Raw genomic sequence first — 14842 nt, 5'->3', positions numbered from 1 at the left:
ATAGCTAGGATTCATATCTAGGTCACCTTCCCCTATTATTCTCTGAAAACGGAATCAAGCCCCTTGTGAGAAGAGCTTACTAAATGTCATACTGAATGAATATTACTCTTCATGCATCAGATAATCAGCATTAATATACACATCTGTATTCCAAGATGTGGATACTAATGCTAAACTGAGATTGGTGCAGTCTTGGTTTTAAGTCATGGACTGTATTTGGCTAAGTCATAAATAAGACTCTTAGGCTGACTGGGGCCCTGGGAGCCTGGGATACACCATCTCTAATGTCATAGAGCATTCACAGAACCTGCTGACTGCAGCAGAAATATTGGAGTACCCAGCTACTTTGTTCAGATCATTTGGATTGCAGAACTCCTTTTGAATAGACCTTCACCCTGCTATATAATTAGGGTTCCCTTATGTACAATCTGTCTGAAATATTGGGGGTTATCTGTAGTAGCCAGGAATGAGGGAAAGGAGGTGGAGGTGATGAAGATCTGGCAAGGCTGGGTGGGGCCTAAATGGAGGAGGCAGTGTGAGGTTTTCCTGATCACTGCTCTCCCCTGTACCCTACCCTTGCTGGAGCCACCTGCTTGTATTCTGGGGAAGGAAAACCCAAAGAATAAGAACTGCCAAGGACTTCAGCAGTTCCTCAGAGGAAAACTCCTGTGAAAGAGCTCACCCTGAGAAGTGATTCTGTCCACCAGACGGAGCCCCTTGAGCCAGTAAGCACTGTTTTGCTTACTGTTGCATCCCCAGTGTTGAGTCAGACCTGGGATATGGCAGGCACTCAGTTAATTTTGTTAGTATATATTGTTTTTAATTTTTATTTTTTTTAAACAATGACTGAAGAAGAAAACCAATGTTCAGAAGAATCAGTGTTTGGGGATCAGAATCATACAGGCATCTTCATATATAAATTGACCTAGTGGGACTTCTCTGAGTGTCATTAAATGTCTATCTATGGCTGGACGTGGTGGCTTGCACCTGTAATCCTAGCAGTTGGGAGGCTGAGGCAAGCAGATTGCTTGAGCCTAGGAGTTCAAGACCAGCCTGACCAACATGGTGAAACCCTGTCTCTAATAAAATACAAAAATTAGCTGGGCATGGTGGCACATGCCTGAAATCCCAGCTACTTGGAAGGCTGAGACACGAGAATCGCTTGAACTAGGGAGGCGGAGGTTGCGATGAGCTGATATTGCACCACTGCCCTCCAGCTTGGATGACTGAGCAAGACTCTGTCTCAAAAAAAAAAAAAAAAAAAAAGTCCATGTATATATAAATACAGTAACAACCCATCAGTTTGGAATTTGGGATAAGCAGGCACTTTGTATATAGTTTATCTAAGGTTAATCAAACCCAATTAATAATATAAATTGTTACTGGAGCATATTTAACTGTCAAAGATGTATCAGTGCTGAGCAGGAAGTCGGGCCCTTTGAGTCCCCACATCAGCTTTGAAATGCTTGCTGTGTCACGAAACTTTCAACGTGTCATATAATGGTAGTATTTTAAGAAACTCTTAAACTCATGATTGTTACAAGAATTAGAATTGCTTAATCAATTAAGTAATTGGTATAAAAATCTGTCCCAAAAAACTGTGGTACTATAATTTGTTAGATATATTTGAAAATAATGAGACGGAATATTTTAAAATTATGTAATTTATCATCTATCTGTTCTGTGACAGAACCTCCATTAGAGGTTTTTTTAAACACATTATGTCCTAATAAGCAGACAAGGAACTAGTTCTGGGGCAATTAAATGACTTGACCAGATTTTTGCAGGAGTTAGGAGAGAGAGCTGGGATTCAAACCAGACTCCCCAACTCCCAACGTTAGAGCTCTTTTCACTTCACTCAAGTCAGTAAGATTTTACTGTCAAAAAGGAAATAGTGAGGTTTCAAGCTTTGGAAAAACTTGTTATAAAGCGAGAAGAGGCTAGACAAATGATTCTGGAAAATATCTTAATCTAATAGGTACATTTTAATTAGTAGAAGCAATAATAATGGAACTTTTATAATATTTTAAATAAAATACTTTTTTTTAAAGAATTCATCTCCTCTGTCTGGTCTTAAACTTCTGAGGGGACCTAAGCTGGCCTTCCATAGCCCACCTACTCTGGTTAAGTATTGCTATCACTTTTGCTTTTCTGGGCTTATGCTGGAAGAACTCTTTGTCATGGATGCTGGGAAGCTGTCAGCCAGAGATACACCTCCGCTATGTGGCCTCATCTCATTAGCAAGGTAACTGCAAATGGCACAGGAAACATTTCTCTCTGACAGGAGGGAATAAAGGATTTCTCTTATACGATTTTCCCAGAGGTAATCTCAAAAGCTGTGATTAATCTACACTGAGACATCACAACATGCGAATGTGTGTGAAGGCTGCTATTACCAGGCTGCTATTGGGTTCTACTTGATCTCTCCTAAGGGCAAAAGCCTTCTTATGAAAACAAATATACAGTAAAACAAGATGCATACTGAAGGGAAATATAGAAATGTAATCTAACAAAGATGTGATGCCAGTCATCTCTTCCTACTCCTTCACCCAGGACTTTTTATATAGATGTAAATGTTTATTTCTACCCGCATCTTTCTCCATTAATTACACTTTCTCTACTACTAGATGCTAAGCTCTTTGAGGGCAGGGCACTAAGCTTGTTCATGGTTTCCCCAGCATTTACTATGGTGGCTCACAGAGAGCAGTACCCTCCCAAAGTCTGGAAGTGGACCTTTTGATAATAGAATCTTGCTAGTAAAAACTGGAATAGACTTTTCCAAGCCACATAAGTTTTTGGTAGCAAGAACTGAGATCAACCCCCATGTCTTCAGTCTCTGGTGAGTCACAAACTAATCTAACCTGCTTCCTGGACTTAAGAGAGAAAGTAATCTGGGGGTTTACTTATACCATCTAGGCAAGTTTAAACATTAATGTGTAGAGTGAGTAAGATTGTTAATTTGTGCTTGCTAAATCTGTCAACCCTGAGTACTGAACATATGTAGATATATTTTTGACCCTATGATTTCCAGTTCACACCATGGAGGAGGTCCTCCATTTCACTTATTTATAAGGTGGTCCTGTGACTACATCTTGTGGTTTCAACTAACTATTCTGGGAATCAGGCTTTTCATAGGGCAGAGGGAGAAGATGACTTATGATGCAGCTGAAGAGTACACATGCAGATGGACCAATAACACCAGCATGCAAGTTGTGTTTCTGTTACTGTTTTGGGTAAGCTCAATGAATGATGATGAGGACATGGACAAGTCATAAGTCATATTCCATAACCACCTCCATCATGGAGATTTGGGTTGGGAAAAACTTTCTGTTGATGGAATTAGATATACATATGTTGAATGCCATTTTGAACACTGGCCACAGATCTTCAGAGTTTAATCACTTTCACCATAGTTTTGGCAGGACTGTGAACACATTTTTTTCAGTTGTTCTTCCTGATGGGAGCTATAAATAGCATGGGAAAGGATATAATTATCCCAAAGTAGAAGCTAAAGATAAAAAATCTGCTTGAGATTTTTAAAGGAACATTTAATAGTTATTATTATGTAACATTTATTAAGTATGCTCACTGTACTTATTGTCTTTGCCGGGAAGAAACTGGGAATAAAAAGTCAATCCAAGATGTGACATTTTAAATAGACTAAAGGTACATACATTAATGTGGTGCAAGAACAAACAGTTGGCTTAATAAAAAAAGAAAATTCACAAGAACAAAAAGGCAGCCAAATCAGTCTACTAGTGTATAGAAGTGAGGAAAACTTAAATTTAGTAACAAATCTTTAAAACACTGACTGTTTAAAACAAAGATGGATAGTCATGTAAAAACAGGAAACATTGGCTGGGCGCAGTGACTCACACCTGTAATCCCAGCACCTTGGGAGGCCGAGATGGGCGGATTGCTTGAGCTTAGAAGTTTGAGACCAGCTTGAGCAACACAGTGAAACCCTGTCTCTACTAAAATACAAAAAATTAGCCCAGCATGGTGGCATGTGCATTTGGTCCCAGCTACTTGGGAGAATTGCTTGAACCTGGGAGGCAGAGGTTGCAGTGAGCCAAGATTGCACCACTGCTCTCCAGCCTGGGCAACAAGCAAGACTGTGTATCTAAAACAAACAAACAAAAAACAACCAAACAAAAAAGTCCCAGGAAACATTATGGTACATGCATGGGGTGGGTAGTGCTGTTTTTAGCAACTACCTCAGACTTTGACATACAAAATGTGTTTACTTACTCTGCTTAATGAATAAGTTCTAAAATGTATAAATGCTAAATAAAGGTTGAATGTTGGTTGAAGCAAGGTAAGTGTTATAAATAATGATTTCAGTTGTCATTTCCTGGTTAAGACTTTTGTTGTTGTTTAAAGCTGTTAGAAATCCACAATCAAATAATTATATTAATGGAAATCATTTATTTGATGCCTGCTATGTGATGCAGATACTTTATCTTTAAATATATAATCACCAGTCCTTATAATAACTCTGGGAGGTAAATATTATTTTATTTTATAAATCTTTAAAGCTCCAAGTGGTTAATTGGATTTTAAGAGGTTACCAGACTCATAAAGTGGAAATACTGTTACTGAAACACCAGGGGTTCCATCTAAGTCCTGCTGCTAACTATGGAGAAAGGCAATCACTGAGATGAGTATCACCAGGGAAGAAGGCTCCTAGTGCTACAGCCAAGAATGGGAGATCAATCTCAAATATGTCTCCTCAAGTGACTAAAATTAGGGGCTTATATTGCAGGGAAGAAATGGAACTTCACAGTAGAAAACAGGAATTGGAGAGAGGGGTAAGGAAAAGGAGTTGGTTAACAGGCAGCAGGTAGTTGGTTAGGCAATCATGACAAGTATGGGGTCTGACATCTCATTGGCCAGATGCAGTGATTAATTGGAAAGCTTCAGTTTCTTGACACTGTCTGGGAGACCTGATGGTTGGCTTCCTGAGAAAGGAACTCAGATAAGATAATGTAAGTTTTTCAAGTTTTAAGACCACGAGGGTCAATTTCTAGGCTTATTCCAAAGAAACCATAAACATCAGTTCTATGGACAGTTGGGCTGATTTCAGAACAAGAGTTTAAACTTGTGTCTGTATGGACACTGAAACTCAGGCGTTTTTCACATTGTAACACTGCCTATCCAACCTCTTACCTGTACCTTTTTGTTTCCTTCACTTTATTTTTTCCTCATTTATAAAGGATTTTCCTTTGGAGTCTGATTGTTCCGATCAACCTGACTTGGGCCTCGTGACTCATCCTGTTGCCTCTGGTCCTGCTCAACTTGTCGTCAACTCCTCCACTGTCTGCTGGCTCTATGCTTGGTGATCTGTCTACATTATTTATCACTTCCTCATCTCATATACTATACTTCATCTCATATACATATACATCTCATACACTAGGTTCAGCATTACTAAACACAACTCAGTGATAGTAATTTGCAGAAGTACCACCCCACAATTTCTGACACAGATAAAACATGCATATCCACATTGTGGCCTAAAGTAATGTGTTTCTCATTTGCAAGCAAGACACACAGGAAATAAATTCGGGATTTTATTAAACATTATTGGCCCATATGTCTTCAGAGAGTAGGGCAGAAATCTAGTCAGGCACACAGCTCCTGGAGCCAGGGAAACAGAAGATTTTGAGATCTAAATAATACAAACAATGGTAGTTTCTTTGTGCTAGGTTATTCCTGGGAAAATTTTCAGACATGGTGACCATCAGAAAGGCAGAAAAGATTTAGATAGTGAGGAGGGACTCAGGCTGGTGAAGTAGGAACTCAGGTCTTTATTGACTGAAGGCCAGAGACCATCTTTCTCAGGACTGCTAGCTTGACCATGGGATCTCAGGGTATCTGGAGGCCCGTGGCTCTGGTCATGAAGTTCTGATTCTCAGAAGCAGAGCCTCATGGAAATTTGACCCTTTCTGTAGCCTGGGTGCTTATCTGGGTGCTTTTAATATAATTCCCAAAGTCACTGACAAATAGTACTATGGATGTTAGAAGGGTTAGGAGTAACACTAGAGCAAGAACAACAGTTCCTTCCGCTTCTGGAAAGGAATCCATTATCCACAAGGGTATACTCAGCAATCATGCCTATGACAAAAATTAAAATCTGGGACATGGGATATGGTGAGTGCTAGGAAATGAACCATGAGAACACTGTGACTGTGGGGCAGATATATAGCATTTCAAATGCTGTCTTGACTTAGTTTGGGCACCCTGGTTAGAGGCTGGCCAGTTGCCCTTCTTGAGCAGCTGATTAAGTTCATACCCGCAAACACCTTCCCTATCAGGCTTTTATTCCCTAAGTCACCCATATACCTCACCTTCCTTAATTCCCCCAGTCAGACAACTAGGAAAAGCTCTTAGGCTCTAGGGCTCACTGTACTAGCCACACTAACCAATCTCAGTTCTGCATACCCTGCCTCAGCCCTGAGCAATGCACAAAAGAAGCTTCAGCCCACAATTCCCATTTTCTGTCTGCCCTGTGACAGATCCCAGTATAGCCTCTTATGGCATGACATGTACTTTTTTGGGAACTGTTAGTAGCATAAATCATCTTTTCAATGGCAGTCATCTCCTGATCTGTTGGCCTTACCACACATAATAGTAAAATCTATTACAACACAAGTGCACACAATGGCTAGAAGGAAGAATATGGGAAATGACCCAAGAATTTGCAAACCTTAAGAAATGGACTTTACAAGAATGAGGCCAGTATGTAAAGGCCTTAGGAAGTTAATTGGGTGCAGAGCTGGCTTAAACTTGGGGGCTGAAGTTATCTGGTTTTGCATAGTTCTTTGATGCCTTCAGATCTCTCTCTACTGTCATTTGAAGAAAATAGACCTCTGTTGCCCTCACATCTCCTCTGCCCTTGTTCTATACCATGTGCTCTGATTGTCTTCATGCTCTGTAACTGGACTTGCTCACTGGCATTCTGGCTAATGTCTTATTACTTAATCTCTTGTGATGATGTCCTCCATTGACTCTGCCTTTTGGGGCTATTTTTCTAGCAGTTAGTTTTGCTTCTTTCTTAAAGGAATTAAAATTCTCTCTCTAGCCATGCTTCCTCAGGCTGCCTTGGTAATCACTGGTCCAAACATTATTTTAGGTGTATCACCGTGACCCCACAAATGTGACATGAACCTCAATCTATGTATTCATTAAAGTAGTGATAGCTTTTGTGACAATAAACCCCTCAAATCAATAGCTTAATATAAGAATAGTTTATTTCATTTTCAAATAACAATCCAACTCAAATGTTCCCAGTTGGTGGCTACAAGCAATCATCCAAGGATTCAGAATGATGGAAGCTCTAGTATCTTCAGCGTGCAGATTCCAGTATATTCCAATATACAGTATATACTGTATATTCCAATATATTCCAGTATATTCCAATATAATACAGCTATTATTCCAATATATAGCTGTATTCCAATATACAGCTAGTAATAAAAGAGATACCACACCTGGACCTGGAAGATTTTTATGGGCCAAACTTGAAAATGGCCTCTATCACTTTCACAAAGATTCCTATGGATAGAAGCTGGTTATGTGGATACACATTTCTGCAACGGAGGCAGAGATGTGGTCTAGCTTGTATGACTCAGATGAAAAGAAAATGAGTTTTGGTGAAAAGAAAGTCCTTTCTGCACAGTAGAGCCAACAGTGGCCACTTTGTGGCCACAGCATCCCAAAGAGAGAAAACCTTCACCTGAGATTGTGAGTTTCCCTCACTGTTTGATAGTAGCCCAGGAGAGTTAGCCTGTGTACAGCTCCAGCTTCCATTTTCAGTTCCATGCCAGAAAGATTTCCTCTGACACAGTCTAGGTACTCAACTTCCTTATGGCACTGATGAGCTCTGTATCCCAGGCTGTAAAATTTATAGATGAGGCAGAAGGACTGACAGTCTTGATATCCTGGCAGAGAAGAGAGACAAACAGATAAACAATCCCACAGTCATGACCAAGCGGACTTTTCCCAGATTGGCATGAGGATTTTTCACAGTATTTCAGGCCATGTTAGGCCATCCCACCCTGGCACCAAATGCCTTCACATCCATCTGCCACCTCTACTGGGGCATCAGTTAATGTGTTGCTCTATCTTGAAGTTCTGGTTGCTGGCATAGATTTTATTCAGGGGCAATGAGAACCAGAGTGTTTGACACCAGAAAGGCTTTCCAGACACATCTATGATTTATTGCTGTAGGTCACAAAGTCAGCTGTCTGTGTATAGAAAGTCAACTGACCAGCCAACCATATCTTCTCGTTGGCTGAGGGTTGGCCATCAACTATGTGAGTGGAGGAAGTATGCTGCTGCCATATGACAGCACAATCAGTGGGTCCATTTACAATTACACCCCAGGGAAACCAGCTGCTTCTGTAAATATTACCCTCTGTCTATTCAAGTTCCCCTTGATCTGATGATTTGTAAATGCTGTAGTCCACTCTAGTAAGTGCAATGGCTAGTTTTCTTCTTGTCTTTCCTAGCTCATTCTTTTATTCTTGTCTTCTTCCCTCTTCTAACTATTCTGATAAGACAATGAACACTGAGGGCTCATAGAATCCAGGTGGGCTGGACACAGTCCTATAAATTTGTAGTTGAAGAAAATCCTGTCCTCTAGATCCTGGTGCATAGCCCCAGCTCCTTTGTTTAAGTCTGAGTAAATACCACTGATTACCACTGATGGCTGCACACGGGATAGGGCTTATGACTCAGAAATGTTTGAGTAGAGGATCACATGGAACTGGTACTGGAGGTCAGCTGCGATAAACAGGCATCCATATAAAAGTGCATCTTAGACATCCTATGTGTCTCATGGCCCTCACATTTGTGATGAGTCATAAATGAGATTTTCCCATCTTCTGAGCTCATTTCTTAATTCTTCCAATTATGATTTCATTTTACTCCCACAATCTGATACTTGGCTCTAAATTTGTTGTATTTTATTGACTATAATTCAAATTATGCCTCTGGAATCATGGCTGTAAGTTTCCTGGGAAGATATTTCACCTGGCCCAAGATTTCCTCCAGATTCCTGTACACCACCCAGACCTTATTCTGCAGTTCTGCTTCTGAGGCTTTCTGGGATTTAGGAACTACAGTTGGTTAGAAAGATAATTTGAATTGATGGGACAAACTCTCAAAGTAAATGTCCTAAGTTGTCTCTATCTCAGGTTCTTTTACTGCTAAAGTACTATATTCCAAATATTTGTGTGTGTTTAATAAATAGTTGGAAAATCCCTATTCTGCTTTCTTGGAGGTTCTCTCTTGTCCATTACTTTCCATGGCTACACCTCAGATGGGTATTGGAGAGAGTGAGTCTTCCAGGAGTTATCTCTAAGGAGTCTACTTTGGGTTAGTAAAATTTCAGTATTCTGGGAGTTGATTTAGAGCTCAAGCAAAACAACTTCCTTATCAATTAATGAGGGCTCCTACCCACAGCCTCCTTTTCTGTTCCCTGAGTTTCAAGGGCTAGTAACTAAAGGTCAAACATTATGTCAAGACATAGTTCTTCAATTGTGAAACTGGGCATGGGAATTTTAATCTCTTTAGCAGCTGGCCTTGCCTTTGTCTCAGGCATTGGCTGGCCTTGCCTTGTCTTGTACTTGTCCCTCAACCAAATGGCTTCTGCCTAGAGATAAAATCAAGCAATATCTGTGGGAGGAGTCACCAATAATTTTCCTCTTGGCCATAGGCTACATCCTAGCTTCTTTGCAATCAGGTTAGTTGAGTTTGGCAGTCCTGGGGTGCATAACTGCAGATAGTTGAGGTGGAACACATCCCAATTTCTTCCCTGGGAGTGACTTCTTCCCAGCTTTCCAGCATGATTGTTAAATGACAGCATAGTGTGCCATTTTCTACCCCAGGTTTCATTTCATTGGATTTCTAGCCATCTCAGATTGTGGACCCTCAATGGAAATGGTCTCTAATAGCATATCTGTAATTTTCCTTCCATTCTCTTTTCAGATGAGCCAATTTCAATCTAAATCCAGTATTTTCTTGGTAGGACGTTACTGAAGGCCATAACAAATAAACTTTGGGCTCCCAATTTTTTTTTTTCTATCAAGTCTTGTGTTGTAGTTACAGGAGGCACATAGTCTCAGTTCCAAGATACAAGTAAATATTTCACTACTCCTTAGCAAGGATTGCCAGCTTCCCTGCCCAAGACAGAAAGTCCTTGTTATTTTCACCACAACTTTGCCAATTCCATCTTTTTAGTTCATCTCTTATACTACCCCACTTCCAATAACTTTTGCTTTTAACTTGCTGGTAGGGCCCTTTCCATTGTAAGTAACAGAAAATTAACCAATTTGTTTGGGCCAGACAACATACTCCATCCTGGATTCCAGAAATGTGTGGGCTAAAAGCAAGTGAAGGAGTGGGTGGCTTCTTAGACATAGGTTGGGATACAATTGTTAAAGATGGTGATTATCTGGGTTACTAGCAGCGAATGTGTAGATTCGCAGCAACCTCAATTCCTGACTCCTCAGACGAAAGAATTGGACTAAGAGGCATAAGGCAGAAAAAGAGACCAAGGCAAGTTTCAGAGCAGGAGTGGAAGTTCATTTAAAAGCTTTATGGCTGGGAGTGGTGCTCACACCTGTAATCCCAGCACTTTGGGAGGCCCAGGCGATCCACTTTGGGGTGGATCATGAGGTCAAGAGATTGAGACCATCCTGGCCAAGATGGTGAAATCCTGTCTACTAAAAATACAAAAATTAGCTGTGCGTGGTGATGTGCACCTATAGTTCCAGCTACTTGGGAGGCTGAGGCAGGAGAATCGCATGAAACCAGGAGGCGGAGGTTACAGGGAGCCAAGATCATGCCACTGCATTACAGCCTGGTGACAAAGTGAGACTCTGTCTCAAAAACAAACAAACAAACAAAACTTTATATTAGGAAAGAAAGGAAAGTACACTAGGAAAAGACCCAATGGGCACTTTGAAGGTCATGTGCCCTGTTTTACCTTGATGCTAAGACTTTATATGCTGGCCCCCTTCTGTCATCTTGCTTCTCTTTTCCCATGATTCTTCCCTTAGGGTGGGCTGCCTGCATGCGCATGCCCTCCTTGCACTTGGGAGGTGAGCATGCACAGTGTGTTTACTTGAGTTGTACACATGCTTACCTGAGGCTTTCTTTCTCTTTCTAGTGGCGGGTCTTACTCTGCTGTTTTCTCTTAATACTTATGCTCAAGCTGACTCACCCAGTTCCTGAGATTTTATTGGAAGTTGCTGATTACCAATTTCAAGTGTTTTTCTTCTGTTGAGAAATTGCCTCTCCCTGGCACCTGTGACCAACTATCATTTTAGTGTGACAACTACCGAGTCATCTCCCTGGCACTGGGTGCAACCAATGATCATTTTTAAAGAGGTAGTGTGACAACTGCCAGACCATCACCTAATGGTTGCCTCACATTCCTGGCGGGTGGTGGAGCCCTCTCCTTTCCTGCTCATGCCTGACTACTCACTGTAACACAATGATTAAAATGATGGTCTATAAATATTGGGTCATCAAAAAATAACACATTTCCAAACCAAGCTGCTAAATGCTATTGGAAAGGGTAATATTACACAGTCCTAAAGATTGGTACTACTTCATGTTCTTCAAGTTTATTTGGACCTCAGCATTACTTGGCAAACTTTTTAAATTGCCCTGGTCAGCTCTTTTTATAGGCTCCAAAACTGATTATTTTTTTAACCCTCATCAATTCTTCCTAACTCTCCTTCAGCTTCAGCAGACAACCTTGCCTCTGGATGCACCATGAGGGCAAGCAACATTTTTTGATATCTTACTCTATATTGTTACTGGGATTATGTAGTCCTTCAAGAAATATTGAATCAATTGCTGAAATATGGAAATACAGCTATTGGACAACATTAATAATGTGAGTTACTGTTGTAAATAAGTGTGCTGTGGAGAAGTAGATTAGTGTGGAGGAAGGAACATAAGCTTTGAATTGCAGCAGATGTGGGGTCAAGTCTTGACCAGTTGTTTACTCTGAGCCTTTATTTTCTCATCTGTGAAAGAAAGTGAAGACACTATAACCTTCATTGTTCTTCAGAGATTTGGAAATAAAATGAAGTTTGTAAGGCACCTGGCAGACAGAGCTCATTCTATTAATGGTAGTTAGAATTATAAATAATGAGGATAGACTTGTATCCCATATGATAGCTTATTTGTTAATCTCACCAACAGTTGCTGCAAGGGAACTAAGAAATTTTTCCCCAATTCTTTCTCATTTTCCAATAATTTAATAAAACAAATATTTGCTTTAAAGGAAAAATTACAAGATGTGGATATCTTACCCTGTTATTATGTGACATATCTTACTTTTTTCACCATGATGATTTCAGTTCACTGTATCTGAGCCCTCTCTCTAGTAATGAGAAGCTGGGAATTATTATAGTGATGTGAAAAATAAAGGAAAATTATAGTTTTGCCTTGATTACTGAGATAAGTCCCTCCAAAAAGGGCTGATTTGGCTTTTCTTTTAAAAAACCTCTCCCTTTTTATTATAAAATAAAAACATTTATATTATAAAAAATCTGAAAGATGTTGCAAAACACAAAATATTTTTAAAAATCCACTGACAACTAGCCTATAAATATCTTCAGTCTGTTTTTTTGTGAATGTGTATCATTGTTATATAAAACAGAAATCAAATTCTTTATTATTATTATTTAAGAGACAGGGTCTCACTCTGTTGCCCAGGTTGGAGTGCAGTGGTGCAATCATAGCTCACTGCAGCCTTAAACTCTGGGCTTAAGTCATCTTCCCACGTAAGTAGCTAGGACTACAGCTGCATATCCCCACGCCCAGTTATCCAGCTATATATTTATACATACATACACACACACACACACGTGCACACATACATATTCACACACATCCACACACACACACACATATGTAGTAGAAATGGTTTCTTGCTATATTGTTCATATTGGTCTCAAACTCCTGGCCTCAAGTCATTCTCCTGCCTCAGCTTCCCAAAATGCTGGGATTTCAGGTGTGAGCCACTGTGCTTGGCTGAGAAGTCGGATTCTAATATTGTTTTAATTTGTTTTTCACTCAATAACAGTTCCAATCCATATTGCTTTACAATATTACATAAAATGCTGTGATGAACATCCCTGAATATATTTACTCACATTCGTGGGTTTTGTGGGTTTCACTTGTTTGTTTGACATAAGTTCCAAGGGGTTAAATTGTGAAGTTCAGAAGGCAGTCAGTCATTTTTGAAATTTTGGACTTACTGTCAAATTGCTGTTTGGAAAAGTTGTATGAATTTATATTCACTGTAGCAAATGCCTATTTCCTAAGACTACACTCCAGAATTGGTTTTTAATTTTTATTTTGGCAAATGAAAAATGGAATGTATTTCAAAATGCTTTTCTTTGATTGTTAGTGGACTGAGCAATATTTCATGTTTATTAGCCTCTTCTATTTCTTTACTTGTGAACTACTTTTCTGTCTGGGCATTTGTCTTTTTCTTGATAATTTGTAGGAATTTTCCCAACATACAGCAGATGTAACCTTGGCATTGGTTTCTCTAGGATCTGGCCATTGGCATTGCTTTCAGTTCTTTAAACATGTCACACATGTTGGCCTTTGTGTCTTCATATGTTATTAGTAAAAAATTCATCTTTAAGAAGTTTGACTTATCCAGGTCAGAACTAGCATGTCAGACAATTGCCATAAGTTAACAAGAATTCTGATGTGCCTTGACCTTTCCTTTAATGGAGCTATAAATGATCATAAGTTTCTAGTGAAGTTATATGGGTCAGTGCAGAGTGAGAAGAATACAGTGAAATTCTGGTACAAATGAAGAAACCTTTATTTTACTTATTTAATTTAAGTCATAAATTTGGATTTTGTAGAGTTTCTCTTCTTCAGGTCTTAAATATTCCTCAGGGTGGTCTTCTGTAAGCTTCCCCACCCCCACTTATTAATGGCAAATCCTTGCTATCTGTTTTGAAAACGGAGCACTGTGTGTATTTCCCTTTTCATAACACTCTTCACAATTAGAATTTCTTTTTATTGCTTGCCTTCTGCAATAGTGTAAACACTGTTAGGGTAAAGACATGCTACCATTGTTCACTATTGTTTGACCATAGCCACAATTTCTTCTTTTTCTTTGCTAATGGAAACTTGTTCAGATATTCACCCCTGTAGTCCTCAGAAGAGGTCATCCTCACACCCCACTCTCACAGTAGCTTGATTGATCTAAATTTTCCATTTTTTTTCTTTTGCTAATTGGTTTATTGTGATGAGGAGTGTGATACAGTTTGGGCTGATGAAGCACAAGGAAAGATTTCCTGAAAGCATTTTCTTCATCTCCTGGGGTAGCTTTCAAAAAGGGGTGGCTCATATTCTGGAGATGGAGATACATCTCAGAACTCAGCCGCTTTTTCCTTCATACTGAGGGTGAAATCAATGCACAGGTGTCACTCCTGAAATGCACATCACAGCTGACTTCTGGTTATTTGTGCCAATAAATGTTCTTATGTAAGCCAGTTTTAACTGGATTTTCTATTACTTTAGCAAAGTGCATCATATCTAATATTATATATCTAAGCAGTCCCTGCACTGAATAAATACTTAATGAATTGAATAAAAAATTCTTTCTCATGTATGATGCATGTGTCTTCCTTAGTGTATTATCTTTTATCCCTTATATTTTGTTTTGTTTAATTATAAGATAATAAACTTTTTTTTTTTTTTTTTTTTTTGAGACGGAGTTTCCCTCCTTACCCAGGCTGGAGTGTAATAGTGTGATCTCGGCTCACCGCAACCTCCGCCTCCTGGGTTCAGG

Source organism: Callithrix jacchus, chromosome 4 (genome assembly GCF_049354715.1).
Source record: "Callithrix jacchus isolate 240 chromosome 4, calJac240_pri, whole genome shotgun sequence".
NCBI lineage: Eukaryota > Metazoa > Chordata > Mammalia > Primates > Cebidae > Callithrix > Callithrix jacchus.
The sequence above is the reverse complement of the archived record's forward strand: the minus strand, read 5'-3'. Positions refer to the sequence as shown.